Source organism: Gouania willdenowi, chromosome 16 (genome assembly GCF_900634775.1).
Source record: "Gouania willdenowi chromosome 16, fGouWil2.1, whole genome shotgun sequence".
Classification (NCBI taxonomy): domain Eukaryota; kingdom Metazoa; phylum Chordata; class Actinopteri; order Blenniiformes; family Gobiesocidae; genus Gouania; species Gouania willdenowi.
The window spans coordinates 20,612,070-20,627,917 of NC_041059.1; the positions used below are offsets into that span (position 1 = coordinate 20,612,070).

At 38.3% G+C, this 15,848-nt stretch overlaps 1 protein-coding gene across 5 annotated transcripts in view; it reads left to right on the plus strand.

Annotated features, from left to right (window-relative positions):
* The window catches only part of LOC114477558 (RNA-binding motif, single-stranded-interacting protein 3-like), a 132,818-nt gene that overhangs the window by 79,418 nt on the left and 37,552 nt on the right, over positions 1 to 15,848 (plus strand). The window lies entirely within an intron of this gene.

The following is a 15,848-nucleotide window of genomic DNA, read 5'->3' on the forward strand; positions in this document are numbered from 1 at the left end:
TTCTTGCCTTTGACCACAATTAATATAAAGTAGTGTTTGTATCGTCACCTTAAAAATGGCAACTTTTCATCAGACTGCTCCACGCTCGCCATCTCTGCTGCTTCATCAAATCTGTAGTGGTTGTGTGTGTGGCACGCGTGTGCTGGCTCTGATTGGCTACCATGAAACATGACGCCGCCTTAGCCAATCATAATCGCTCACCTTGTTTTTAACCCACCTCCTCACTACAGCTGCTCCTCACTACCCCTGAAGCCAGGGGTGTTTTCGGATAACAGTTTATTCCATCAATGCATGTAACGCACCACATTTAACGTTCAGTAACGTTAACTGCGTAAAAGGTAATTAGTTAGATTACTTCGTTACTGAAAAAAAAACGCCGTTAACGAACGCCGTTATTTTAAACGCCGTTATTCCAGTTATTGTTCTAATCAAGATGATTTCCATCATCATTATTATGATTATCATTTTTAACTAGAAATAAACATTGTAAAACCATATATTTTTAGTGCTTAATTTTCCACTTTCTCTCTCTTTCAAGGACCCCCTGTAGTGCCATTGTGTACCCTTAGGGGTACACGTACCCCCATTTGAGAAACACTGCCTTATACTGTTCATGCTGATCTCTGTTGACATACAAATTGATTCTGATGTGGGTTAGTTTACAGTGTGAGATGCAAAGGGAAATTACGAGAAAATACCAAGTCATGGTGAACATCGTACGTCCTTGCTCTGAATCGGCTGCTTCTCAGGGAGAGGGATTCACACGTGTTTGATTGGCAGCAATGCAACTACAATCGTTTGGAGACAGTGTCAGATGGTCAGACAAAAATCATAACAAAAAAGGACCACAGCAGAATAATTTTGTGTTATAATAATGCGTCCGATTTTATATAGCGCTTTATCATAGACGCACAAAGTCGCCTTACAGAATTAAGGCATTATTCTTTCACTCCACACTTAGTGGTGGTAAGCTACTATTGTAGCCACAGCTGCCCTGGGGCAGACAGAAAAAGGCTGCCATAGGCCCCTCTGACCACCACCAACACTCACTCACACACTATTTATTTATGTATTTGTTTACTGTATTTTATTTTTGCACAAATAACAACACAAAACGTATACATTGGTTAAAAGAACATAACTGTGCAAGAGAGAGTGAGAAGACCATTAGAGGTCTTATAAGACCTCCTCCCCAAAGTCAATTTAAACAAGAACAGGCATGAGCAGGTAGGTCAATGTTTTAAATATAGATACTTGTTAAAGATTACTTCTGTATTAACATTCTTTTTAGCTGTTTTTTAAAAGACTCAAAAGTGGATATAGTCTTCAGAGCATGAGATAAATGATTCCAGAGTGAAGGTCCTCTATATTTGAGTGTATTTTGTCTGGCTGAAGTTCTACAGAAGGGCAGATGCAAATCTCTGCATTGGCTGGTGGAGTAGGCATGAACATCAGAAGTATATGTGAAAAAATGGCTACAAACTCTGGGCACAACATTGGACACATGCACAAAGAGACAAATGCAATAGATATTAACATTATATATTGTCAAAACATTGTATTTCCTGAAGAGAGGACTAGACAATCTATTTGAAAAATTCATAATTCTTAGACATTCATACTAGGTAATGTGAGTGAAGTGCCTTGCCCAAGGACACAAGGACAGATACCACTGGAGCGACTGTCCCCCACTGTGGCAACTGGAATTCTCAGTGGTCTCCCATCCAACTACTAACCAGGCCCAGACCTGCGCTCAATGCTAAATGCAAGTTACGTTCATGTCTGTGACATTATTTGAGTAGCATAATGACACATGTCACACTGAGATGTGATCTTATGTAGCACAGTGTGACATTTAATATTCCGCAATTTCTTCAAAGCTTTAGAGTAGCAAGGCTTTAGATATAGAAGTTGTTCACATTAGATGACCAAACACATTTCCTCTAAAGGTTCGTTTTTCTCTACAGTTTCCCATTAAAAATGGAAAACATAAATCTTGGTGAATGCTTGAAATGTCTACATAACTAGTCTTGGCTTTCTTTCTTTAATAAAAGCATAGACACTATGTATTGAGCGTAACGTGGACATTAGCAGTCATGGAACAGCCAATGGCTCTAAGAATGCCTGTGTGCTTTTGAGAATATCAAGTATGCATGAAGCATTGCTTAGGTCTAAGTCTCGATGCATCCCATTATAATTAATCACGTTATCGCTGCCTCTGTTTTCTTAATGTTTCAATAAGTGTTGGTGCTACATGCATTATGTATAACGTCATCAATAATTGGCAGACAGGTGAACTGCTATCGGAACTTATAAGTGCACAATTTTAATTTGACACTAGTGGAAGACCAAATTATGTACTTACTGGCTTATAAGAATGTATTTTTATTTTTTCTCACGATTATGCTGAACTTGCTCAGTTAGACAATGGGGTTTCTAAACCCTTGTTAGAAGCTAATGGCTCTGTAAGAGCAGTAAATATAGTTTGGGGAAAGAATAAATGAATAGGTGGGTGTAAGTGTGCTGTCAAGTGTTCTTAGAATAAATAAATGACAATAATTAGGATTCTGTTTTCCCAATGAACTTTGGAGAGTGATTTACCACCTGGTGAGTGTGTGAGCAGTAAAAAAAAAATACTAGCGTAGGATGTTCGTGTTTGCGCCTGGTTTTTGCATGAATGTGTGTGTGAGACTGCCCTTTAATGTTTGCTGACTCAGACTGGATGTGCCTTTCTAAGAGTAAACAACCTTGGTCAAACAAGCTGTCAGCTGGCCCCACCGTGGCCCCTATCCTCACATCTAAAGATGGCGAGCAAGTCTCTTCTCTTACATGTCAGCAACACCCCACGAGAAATATTTTTTCCCACACAAAATGGAAGCCAACACTGCTTGTATCTTCAAAAAGCCACATTCTGTTGCAGACTTACTACAACCAGCTTTTATCGTCACTAAAGAACAGAGGTCAGATTTGCACACTCGAGATGGAGAAGGAGCTGCTTTCATGCTCTTGTTGTTTTGAAGGTGCAATAGCTTCTTACTTTTCAAACGAAAAATAAATCACTGAAAGCTTTTTATGGAGACAATTCCGAAATTTTGTGTTTGGGGTTTTTGGGACTGTGTACTTCTGCTAATCCAAACACGCGTCAGCTGAATGAACAGTGAAAGAAGAGAGACTCATATCGAACCTCAGCAGCTTTAATGATTTTAGTAGCTTGCCATGTTATTTCTGTATCGTGCACATTTAATAAAATCTGAGTTTATAAAGAAAAATCATTGAGACTTATCCCAGACAGAGAGGAGAAAGAGATTGATCAGGATTAAAGTGTATCATCTGAATACTATGATTAAAGTCAAGGGCGATAGTGACTCTGTTTAAGGTATCTAAAGATTATAAAAAGTTATTTATTCAACTGCATTGTCCTTGAGTCAATTTAACCCTCAACACTTCCAGTCAAATAGTATCATGGTGAAATAATGACAGTGTAAGATTTATGCAAAAGTTATTTTTTCATTTTAATTGCTCTGGGGTCAAAGTGGCTCCTCGAGCGGGCGAGTACATTTACACGGTTTGCACACAAACAGATTTCTAACCTTGATAGTTAAATTGAACTGGGGATGATATTGTCAGAATAGCCAAGCTGATTAAAGGAAATGTAAACAAGCAGTCCTCTTCTCCAGGTCTATAGCTAAGGCCAGCAGGAGATGTGGGTGGACATTAACTTTCTGTTAAACAGCAACGCTTCAAGCTTGTGTATTTTTGTTGTTTTTTTTTTACAAGAGCTGCAAGTGTTATTTGCCCTTGAATTATATGACAGCTTCATTTTTTTGCAGTGCAGTGAGGTGAAGGTAATATCTTTCACAACAAAGTAAGTGTGTGTGTGTGTGTGTGTGTGTGGGGGGGGGGGTGGAATCCATTCTCACTTCATGCGCACGAACGCGTACCCTGCGTCTGCAGGCCTGTACGTCTGATCTACATTTACCATAGGTTTTCCAGGTGTGGCACACATACAGTATGCCACACCTGGATGTGCACCTAACAAACATGCACGAGTGGTGTGAGTGAAGCTATAGCGATCAGGTGACCTTCACTATCGATCACCGTCTACGTGATATGTAATCACTGAGAAAAAAATATTAGGCGTGCAGGCGTGTACACGAGTGCAGGTGTGTAAGTGTGTGTGAGTGTTGAGTGTATAACTGACCACCATTCAGTCCGGTTACAATCGGTGTCGCGACACCTGTCCATAAAGTGGTAGTGACTGTTACGCTCTGAGTCAGATCGTTGCTGTGATTGGACAGGATACAACACTCAACACTCACACACATTTACTGACTTGCAAGCGTGTGTAAGCCTGCACGCCTAACTATTTTTTCAAAGTATTTACATGTCACGCAGACATGTACATAGTGAAGCGCGCCTGATTACTATAGCTTCACTCACGCCACACCTGCCACTACACCTAACTACTTAGGTAAGTTTAGTGAACGTTAGGTAGGCAGGTACGCGTGCGATCGACTGGTGCGCATTAATTTAGAATGGACTCACCCCCGAAGTGTGCGTGTGCGTGTGAATGCTTGTGCGTGTGTTTGATTGTTGATGGTTACAAACTGTTGCTTATTCAATTCAATTCAATTCAACTTTATTTATATAGCGTAATTTGAAACAAAGTCATCTCAGTGCACTGAACAAAATATTAAGTCCATAGTAAGAAAGAAACAACCCAACAAGATCCACATGAACAAGCATTTAGCAACAGTGGGAAGAAAAAACTCCTTTTTTTTATAGGAAAAATCTCCAGCAGAACCAGGTTCAGAGATGGCAGCCATCTGCTTCGACTGGTTGGGTTTGTGAACAGAAGGGCAAACAGAATGGGATAAAAGGATAGTCCATCCAAGTGTCCCAGACTAGTTGAGCTGCGAACCACAGATCAGGAACTGCCAGCTCCAGCATCAGGACACCTGAAACAGAAAAGAGAGAGAAGGGCGAGGAGAAGGCACAGACTGCAGGAAAACATGATACGCTATTAGCAGGTCTGCCCACATGGTTTTGGGCTTTGTTTTTAGTCAAACGTCTTGCGGCGTCTGCTGTCCGCTTTAACGCTATTATATGGTATATGCTTTAGCAAATAAGTTGGTTTTGAGTTTAACGGTCGCACGTAATGGTGTGAGGTGTTGACCATTACAAACGCGACCATGTCCGTTTCAGGTTATTGCTATTATATGATATACACTTTAGCAAATAAGTAGGTTTTGAGTTTAGCTTTTAAGATGAAGAGAGTAGCAGCTTCCCGTACTAAGACTGGGAGCTGGTTCCAATGGCGAGGAGCCTGGGAGCTGAAAGCTCTTCCTCCTGTTCTACTTCTAGACACTTCAGGAATTTCCAGATGACCAGCAAACTGAGAGCGGAGTGATCTGTCCGAACAGGTTTTTAAGCTATACAAGCTAACAGGATGATTTTAAACTCGATTCTAAATTTTACAGGAAGCCAATGAAAGCAAGCTAACACTGGAGAAGTATGCTCTCTCCTGTTTGTATCTGTTAATAATCTGGCTGCAGCATTCTGAATTAACAGGAGACTGTTTAATGAGTTATTGAGACATCCTGAGAGTAGAGAGTTAGAATAATCTAGTCTAGATGTAACACATGCATGGATGAGTTTTTCAGCATCACTCTGGGCTAAGATAGTCCTGATTTTAGAGAGATTAAGGAGGTGGAAGAAAGCTGTCCTTGAGATTTGGTTAATATGAGAGTTAAAGGATTAATCAGTGTCAAAGATAACGCCTACGTTTTTAACTGTGGTGCTGGGTGACAGAGTAATGGCGTCCAGAGACACTATTTGCTCTGATAATTTCTCTCTGAGGTGTTTTGGACCAAAATAAAATCACTTTGGTTTTTATCCTGGTTAAGAAGGAGAACGTTACGGCTCATCCAGGATGTGATGTCTTTAAGACAGTCCTGGAGTTTTAATAACTGATGAGTGCTTGTGTAATGTGAAACTAACAAAATATATCAGTTTCAGTAAGAATTTAACCCTTCTTGCCTTTTTCCAGAGGTGTAAAGAGTACTGATATATCATACTCAAGTAGATATTTGATTGAAATTGTACTCAAGTCGAAGTATGAGTAAGTCATACATAAAATACTCAAGTACAAGTAAAAAGTAGCTCAATTAAAGCACTCAGAGTAAAAGTTCCTAGTTATTTTTGGTAATAAATCTTGCCACGGTTCCCTTGCATACAGTAAACATCTCATGTACAGTATGAACTTAAAAAGGAAGAGACAATATCTTGCACATTTGGAACATAATTTATTTTCCACAAAGGCATTTGAAATAAAAGGTTTGTCAAAATATACAATTGTTTTTTAGAATAAAATAACTCCAATGAATTCAATTCAAAATCAATAAAATCTCAGGCTCTAAGTATAGATACATTTATGAACTCTATAACTTTTGGCACTGTACATTACGTTTAATCTGGTTGCTACTATGTGATGCATTTGATTGTTGTCTGGTCATTTAATTTGTTGGTTTCACAATGTACGTTGATCATTTTAAAACAGAAACTGATAATTTACTCAGTAACGGTTGGGTGTAGTAGAGAAATGTAAATAATTACTTGTTTTATAATTTACTAAAGTATAAGTAAAATGACTGATTTAGAAACATACTCAAAAAACTACTAATACCCATAAAAGCAACTTAAGTACAGTAATCCGAGTACTTGTAATCTGTTACTTTCACCTCTGTCTTTTTCTGTGTTAATGTTACTCCATATATACTGTATATGGTATCCAAAGTTTCGTGTTTTAATCAGTGAGCTGCCAAAAGCACAAAACTACTTCTTCCATTCACATAGTTTTTTTTTTTTTTTTTTTTCTATTCCGCTCCTTGAATTTAATTTGTTTTCTCACTTGCTGTTTGTATTGTCCAAACTTCATTTCCCAGCGGTTTGTCCAGGGAAAGGGCACATAACATTCCATTTTCATTGAAAAAAAACCATAACAGGTTAAGACAGGTTTTATTTTTTCTTTACCCCTGTTGAAAGAAACGCTTCCATCCATATCCATCTATCTGATTTAACAGATTCTGATGATAAATATATGTACTGTATATAAATTGACCTGTTTCTAATTGAGTTTGAAAAAAACAAGCCCGAAACATAGTGCGAGAGAAAATACATTTATTATACATGTATTTCAATACAAATACAGCGATAGAAAAACAACCCTGCATATTTCTTTGTGGGTTATTCTCAAAGATCTTCCATCTACATTCCTGGTGATTAGACTGGCCAACAGCTGACTCCCATTAGCCTTGATTACAGCATTCAGTACTACAAAAGAGACAAAAAGGAGGGCTGGGGAGGGAGGGAAGTGCGTTTACAAATGACTGTTTTCAAAGGCCTTGCGTCTGCGGTGTGTAAGTATGTGTAGACGGTATTCCTTAGGCAAAGGTTTTATCTGTTGCAATCTTAAATTGCATGGATTTTTGCTAAAGGCCCTAAAGGCATGTAAGGGGGTCATGAGTTATTACCTATAAATGAGACATTTCTCCTTTTTGGTCTCTTAAGTTTAGACATTCAACCTTTTTTCGTCTAAAAGGGTCATTTTCAGCACAGCTTGTATCACATGCCTCATTAGTGTGTAACCCTATAACGTTATAGAAACACTTTAGTTTTTCAGTAAGTGTAAATACCACTTTTGAGCCTTAGGCTGGAAAAGACTGTGAGTTATTGTTCATTTAGTGCAATATTGCCTCTTCCAATGGCAAGGAAAGAAACTGTTGCAATGATCATTGTCATAGCTTTCATTTGTGGTCTTTTGTTGCACAGCAGGATAGTTCACAGCTACCAAGGCCAACATCTATGTCATTATGAATAGAGAGGCAGCAGGTAATGACACATTGATTGATGTGAAGCTGTATACACATTTTTTTTTTCTTTCTTAGAGACTAGATTCATTGTTATTGTTCCACAGCGAGATGATGCAGTTTGCAACTTATCTCAGTGTTGTAGCTGTAAGTCTGGCAATGTAAACATTGTAGCAACTGAGTAAGTCAAAGCTAATGTCTTACATCAGGCTGCACTGTGTGGAGGACATAGCAATTACAAAGCTAATACGTTACATTTCGCAAGAGATTCTAAGAAGCAGGAATTACATAACCTCAGAAACGTCACCCTGTAAATTCTCAGCTGGATTTGGTTCCATACTTTTAAGTAAAATTTGTGTTCAAAAAAAGAAAAGCAAAAACAGCCACAACAGTTGAGGTAATACTATTTCCTCATTTATTGTTTTGCATTTCCACACCAGGCCAATGATTTTTCAAATTTTGGGAAACCATTTGATTTTTTTTTTTTTTTTCATACATTCCAGGAAAGTTATATAATGTGGACATGGTTTCTCTGTCAGTGTGCAGGTCCCCCTTTCTTCTCTAGCCTCTCATCATGCATAAGCTTTGATGATGGCTTTAGTATCTCAAGATTTGATGACTGATCTTTGATCTAGATGATGAGAAGACCATCAGCTTGAACTGGTGTGCAGTAGGGACGTCATTATGCTCTGACTCTGCAAGGAATTACTAGACTTTGAAAATAGATAAGATACAGAGCATGGGAAACTATATCAATAATAAGAAGACGTTGTGATCTCATGACAATGAAAAAAAACTATTAGGAGAGGGAATATAAATATGAATAAGAGAGTGGCATTGGGGACCAGAATGAGTTCTGTGTATGTTATAATGCCTATATCTAAAGTCACGACCTCAGAACCAAAAGGAACAAGGAATTTTTTCATGAAGTTAAATTAATTATTTAGAACACAGCCAGTCTTACTGAAGCTATGTTCCGACAGCTGAGAAAATCAACCCCAAATCTGATTCTTTTTTTTTTTTTGCCCATATGCAACCTGTATCTGATCTGTTAAACACCGTTTGAACATCACAAATTAACTTATTTTATATCCGACCTAAGCCACTTCTTTCACATGTGCTCCTAAATCCTATATGTGTATATATATATATATATATATGTATATACATATATATATATATATTTCTTGTAATGGGACTGCTCTTTGAACAGCCAGGTCGCATTTATTTGACCTCAACTTGCTCAAAATGCGATAAGCTTCACCATTCTGCGTCCCAGGAGGAGTGACGGAGTGAACCCAGGCAGAGGACAGAGTGGAAAGAGTGTAATGTCTTAGAATTAATAATATTTATTATATTATACATAGTATCAGTTCCACACACATGCAGAGACAAGATGCCTCCATATTTACTTCCATAAACAGAGTGTGTACGTGCGCACGTAGTACCTCAGGACCTGTTTTGTGCATGCGGGTCCCTCCAGGGTAGCATCCAGTTCCTGTTCTAAACTGATAGAAGTCACATTTAATGAGTAATATAGACCTGCTGTGTGAACGTAGACCTTGTCGTATGTGATGCTGTTTCTTTCAGTATTCAGCATTTCTTAGACACTTTACAGCCACTAGAGTCACAGAGTGGAAAACCTTTCCATCTCTAAAAGCCATCTCTTAAAATTGCTCCAGTTGAAGTTTTAATGATGCCTGTGCGATACGTGGTCCTTTAAAGGTTAGGCAAGTTTAATGACCTTTGTAACCAATTAACTACAGCAAAGACTTGGCTTTCACACATTTTCCTTTTTTATTTTCTTTTTTTCAAAGTTGTTGTTTCTTGAAATTGAATGGGTATGACATTAGTGGAAAAAGTCAATATACATGGATATTACTGGCGTTATTTTTAGATGAAATACGGTTCTTACAAAACATTCAACATACAGATAACTTAAGAAATAATTCCATGGCTTTTGCACTGAAAAGAGCAGACTGTTAACTCACACTGTGACCTTTAAGTGTCTGAAACTTGCAACAAAACTGCACTTTTCCATTATTTATATACTAACATGTAGGCGGAAAAGAAAGGGGATTTGATATGTGGGTGGTGTGTTGAGACCTATACAACTGAAAGGACATACGCCCTGCGTACCACGGGCAGAAATGTCACTTTACACTGATGTGTGCTCTTGTGTTCTGCCTGCTGCATATAAATAAACACATGTACTGCAGGAAACACCACAAGCAAATGGACAGAGACTACATGATATAGTAATCAGAATCTGCTGTAGATTTTTATAAATGTTCCAGTCATGAATGTTGTAAATAAGAGTACATCTCAACAGCTAATCAAACCCTGGGGAATTCTGGGTTTAGGGTTCATCAAGTATTTATGTTATGTTCATTAAGTATTGATTAATCTGTTAGTGAACATTTAGACACCCAGACAATTATTATGAAAGATTAGAATTCAGCTTGAGGAGGAAGGAATTGAAGTGAAATGAAATTGCACAGGAACAAAGGAGTCTTAATGAATGAATGGATGGATATGATGGAAAATGAAGTGTTTGAATGAAGAGGAAGATATACAGCATCAAAGACTGACGGAGAGTAACAAGCAAAGGAGGTTGAGAAAAGGATCTGTAGAAAGAGGAAATATTCTGCTCTTTAATTATTAATTAGGCATTCAGATACCATTATAGAAGATTAGGTTTTAATCTTATGGAAAGAAGGGGTGAATAGAAAGTAGAGCAAGGCGGGAAAGGGTGAGCAAAGCATTAAGGGAAGTTAGTATGAAGGAACAAGGTTGTTTAAAGAACGGCAAGGGAGAAATAAGAATGGATGGATTAAAAGCGGAAATGAGCAGGATTAGGTGAACTTGGAAAGGTAAAAGGAAGTCACTAATGGAAGGTCTTTTCTTTGGCACACATTGGTATTTTATAATAGTGTTCAGCTTGTGGTTACTAAGAATGTCTCTGGCCCTTTTTTACATTGTTCTTCCTTATCTTTTCATTATCCATTGCTTTATGTGCTCATTCATGTCACCATCGTGGAATCGTTTTGTCCTTTCCTAACGGGAAGTTTTACTCTTTAAGTTGTGAGCAGCACTGAAATGATTTTCATGCTCACTTTATGTTGAGTGGAGCTTCATGGGCTGAAGAAAATAGGGTTTTTCATGGGCATTTAACTATTGCATCAACCTTATATTGCCCTATAGCTCCTCAGCAGGTGACATGGCATTGTAAAGTAACCAGAGAGTATCATGGTAAGAGACCTAGACCTGCTATAATGATGCTAATATGAGGTTTAATGGGGCCGAAAACACAGGCCGACTGGCTGGCAGGCGTTCTGCATAGGCAGGGAGAGGCACAGTTGTTGTGAAGCTGTTTCCAACTCATGACAGATGTTGCAAAGAGAGAGAGAGAGGGCGAGAGACAAAGGGAAAGACACAGAGCAGGAGAGGTGATAGGAAGGCAGATGCAAGTCATTTACAGCATGCTGAGTGAGAGATCACTGAAGTTACTTTGAGCAAACAACAACTTTCAAAGTCATGTAAAGATTATTTCCAAAGCTCTATTTACATTGAACATACTAAAGAAAGAAAAAAAAAAAAACTTAAAAGGCACAAAAATATAAATTACAAGATTATTTTAGATGAATCTATGTGATACCCCTGATTATTTCATGCGTCATTAGCTGTTTCTGGAACCTGACTGGACGTGTAGATTAAACTCAATTTGAATCTACATGAAGGGTTTGTTTTCTTACTCTTTAGTTTGTTTTAGTTTTTTTCTTTTTTGCTTGAATATGCACAGCATAAGACATTATTACGATTAGACCATAAATGGTGCTAAAAAGAGTTTTTCCTAAGTTTACAAAGCTATACTAGTGATTAAGTCCATACTGGTATTAGGACCTCCTGATTAATCCTGAGCCACATTATGCCACTGCAACTCACTTCAACTTTACAAGATAAAGGGAACATTAATACTTTTTTGGAACTCACCACAATATGGGGGTTCGAACAATTCTGGCATATAATTCTGTTTCTGTTTTGGTAACTTTGCCAAGGAGAAAATTATTTTATCAGCGTCAGAAACTCTTTAGGACTGGAGCACTGCTGATTAGATACTGTGGATAGATGATGATACCCGACCGAAGCCTGACGAGACCTGACAGCCCCGGATGGGTCGGGTTCAGACAGATATTTAGAACTGGTGGTTGGGTTCGGTCACATAGTGTCATATGCGCGCAGCGTTCTTCCTTCCCTGCTGCAGCAGCTGTAGTTGCTAAAGCTGCTAAAGTTGCCCTGAAGAATGCAACTTTAGCTATGAGAGCAGGATCCCAGTGGAGGGAGGATGGAGCAAAGGAGGACAATTATAAAGGAATAGAGCATTAAAACCTTCCTTTTTCTGCCCAATAACATCCTTATCTTTGATACATGGATTATGTAAATAGATGCGATGGGTCTCTTGCATGCACTGCGCCGCTCTTTGTGTTTCACTTTCGCTTGTTACCCGTGCGCTGATCTGATGTTGACATTAACAGTTGTTTGTTCATAAAATTGGTGCTTACCACTAAAACATAAATATGTAATTTCTTTAAGAAAAAAAATGAGGTTTTCACTTTTGGGTCGGACATGGACGAGAAAATGCAGCCTTATCCGCACTCTAACTGTGACACGGTTATTTATTTGCTTGCTGTTCAAGTGACTGTTTACTACAAGACTGCGTGGTTAGCTCCCAATTTTAATTTACACCAAAAAACGTGACGTTTAGCCCGACGTTTTTTGGTCTAAATTAAAATTGGGAGCCTACCACACAGTTGTGCGGACTTCTTTTCATTGCATCTTTAGACTTTTTTGATCCAGCACACTGCCTCAAAAAGGGATGTGCGTGTTTTTTTGATTTTGCTACACTGTTCACTGCAAGACATGCACAGGCCTCTGCGTGCTTCTGTGGAACCAAACAGTAGTTTAGTCCTCTGTACTTGTCTTCTTCAGTCTCCAAGCCATCTTCTTCTCATTCTTTTTTTTCTTTTTCGGCTAGCGGTCCGCCTCTCCAAGCCTGCAAGAATGTGCACCAGTGTCATTTGACGTCACCATCAGCGTCATTTGACGTCACCATCAGCGTCATTTGACATCATGTCTGCAGAACTGCGTGGAAAATTAACGCCCAGAACAGCAGTACAAAATGTATCACACAATCTGTTGAAGGCAATAGGGAGAAATGTGTGGTTTAGAGCGCTTTATCTTCCATTAGCATTAAAAGACTTACAGGAGCATAGGGCAGGATTTGAGAAAAAAGAAACTATGGAGTCTGATTTCTAGATCCTGCCCTATGCTCCTTTAAAATTAATGTTTCTTTTTTCACAAATCCTGCCCTATGCTCCTTTAATAGATATTTAATACATTTAAACCAAAAATTGACTTTGCACCATGGAAGACGCCATACAATTTTATAAGGGATCCATGGTTCTGGATCATTTTAAAAATTGAAAAGTCCCTTTCTCTTATCAATGGCAAAATTTTAAAAAAAAAATTATATCACGGTTTGTAATTAACTGATCTTTATGAATTTGACTCAGTTATATCGGGTTGGTTCCTCAATTACCCCAATGAGTTTCATCCAGATCAATCTGGGTTGTGCATTTTATCGCAGTTTTTCCAAAAATGGGGGTGCCCATACATTTGGACCTACTTTTATTAATGGGGATAGAAATTTCTTCCAAGCCTTTAAAGTGTGAATGATCGTGGTACCATGATCAGGGTCAATGACTGCCAACGTCTGGGAAAGATGAAATTTGTCATTTGGTGGAGGTTTGTGCTCTCTGACTGCTGTTGTTTTGAGTGCACCAGTCCATTTGTTAGTTAATGTAAAGTTCAGTCTTACTAAAGCAAATTCTTTATGATTTTCTCATAATTATCTTAGCCGGCCAGTCATTAACCAGAATGAATGTTATCACTAGCACTACGCCGCTACTAAGAGTGTTCAACCTATTGACTGCAGAAACTATAATGTTGAAAAAGGTGTGGAAACACTGCTTGCTTAGCTATTTTGTAATAGCGAGCACCAGCATTAACCTTGAGCGATAGTAAACATTGTATTTGGAACATAGTGTTTTTAATCTTAACCAACTCAGATGATAGTGCAATTCACTGAAAGATAAGTCTCCCAGGATTTCCAAATAAAAGCTAAAAGGAAAGCTAAATACAACCAGCAACCAGATGGCCACTTCTCCTCAGACTTCAAACAATGATCCTATCACAAAATAATAGTAATCGAGCGTATGTTGAAACTGCAGTTTAACTCTGTCTAAAGCAAGAAGTCTTTAAGGGTTTCAGTGACCTACCTCTTCTGTAGGGATGACATTAAAATCAGTGGCAGATTCCACAGCTGTTACATGTTACTGCCTATCTCTGTTACTGCCCTTGTTAGAGAAACACAAGCAGGTGCATAAATACAACAGATAGGGTAACACTTTATAATAACTATCCGTTATAAGTAGTTATTAGATCATTAATAAACTGTTAGTTAATGAGTTGTAAATTGGTTGTTGAGTATTTGCTAACAGTTTGTTAAGGATTTATAACTGTGCCTTGTAGATAAGTTAATAGATAACTTACAATCTGTTAGTGATCACGGTCGCAGCACCGTGCAAACTTCTGCAGCACGGTGCTGCAGAAGTTTGCAGCACCGTGATAGAAAATCTAACATTAAACATCATCTCACGATAGATTTTAGACTTTCTAAAAGGAGTGACCCATTCCCATTTTTTTTTTCAATATGGAATCACTGACTCAATAGCTGGGATTTGCTCACAGGCAGCACACCCTTGGCTCTTGTACCCATCAAAGGTCTCACAAGTATGCAAAAGGAAACCCTTTATAAATACAGAAAACAGATGTTTGCAATAACCTTAATCAAGCAATCACATTAATCACTCTAAATTAGTTAGGCTATAACCAGTGTTTGGAATAACGCCGTTTAAAATAACGGTAACAGCGTTTTTTTTTTTTTTTTCAGTAACAGGGTAATGGAACTATTTACTTTTTACGCCGCTACAACACCGTTATCGTTACTGAGCGTTAAATGCGGTGCGTTACATGCATTGATTGAATAAACTGTTATCCGAAAGCAACCCAGGCTTCATACGCAGCTGTAGTGAGGAGGTGGGTTAAAAACAAGGTGAGCAATTATGATTGGCTAAGGCGGAGTCATGTTTCACGGTAGCCAATCAGAGCCAGTGTTTTTACACATGTGCCAGCACACGTGTGCCACACACACAATCACTACAGATTTGATGAAGCAGCAAAAATGGCGAGCGTGGAGCAGTCTGATGAAAAGTTGTCATTTTTAAGGTGACGATACAAACACTACTTTATATTAATTGTGGTCAAAGGCATGAACGTACATGTGAAGTGTTCATTATATCCAGGTGCGAAGCACCTGACAACAACACAATCTGAATTCTTTGACATATAGCAAGTTATTTTTAACAGTAACGCAAATAGTTACTTTCCTTGGTAATGAGTTACTTTTATTATAGAGTAATTCAATTACTAACTCAGTTACTTTTTGGATCAAGTAGTTAATAACTCTAACGAATTACTTTTTTACAGTAACGTTGCCAACACTGGCTATAACCTATAAACTGCATGAGTGGGAAAGTAGGTTGGTTGATGGGGTCAAAGACTGCAGTAAGATCTAGAAGAACCAGAATAAAGAGTAGGTCAGAGTCTGATGAAAAGAGGAGGTTGTTAGTGACTTTGAGGAGGTTTCAGTGCTATGTTTGGTGTGGAATCCAGAACTTGTTCTAAAAGTTGATTATTGTTGGGATGGGATGTGGTTTGTGAGTTTCTGTAACACACTGACAGTTATTGTCTTGCTAATTATTGGCCCAATTTTCCAATTTTTCTTCAAGGCTGAATTGTTGCCTTAATCAGCTCTGTTTAGATAAGGGTTTGGATATTTGCCATTTGGACAGTATATGC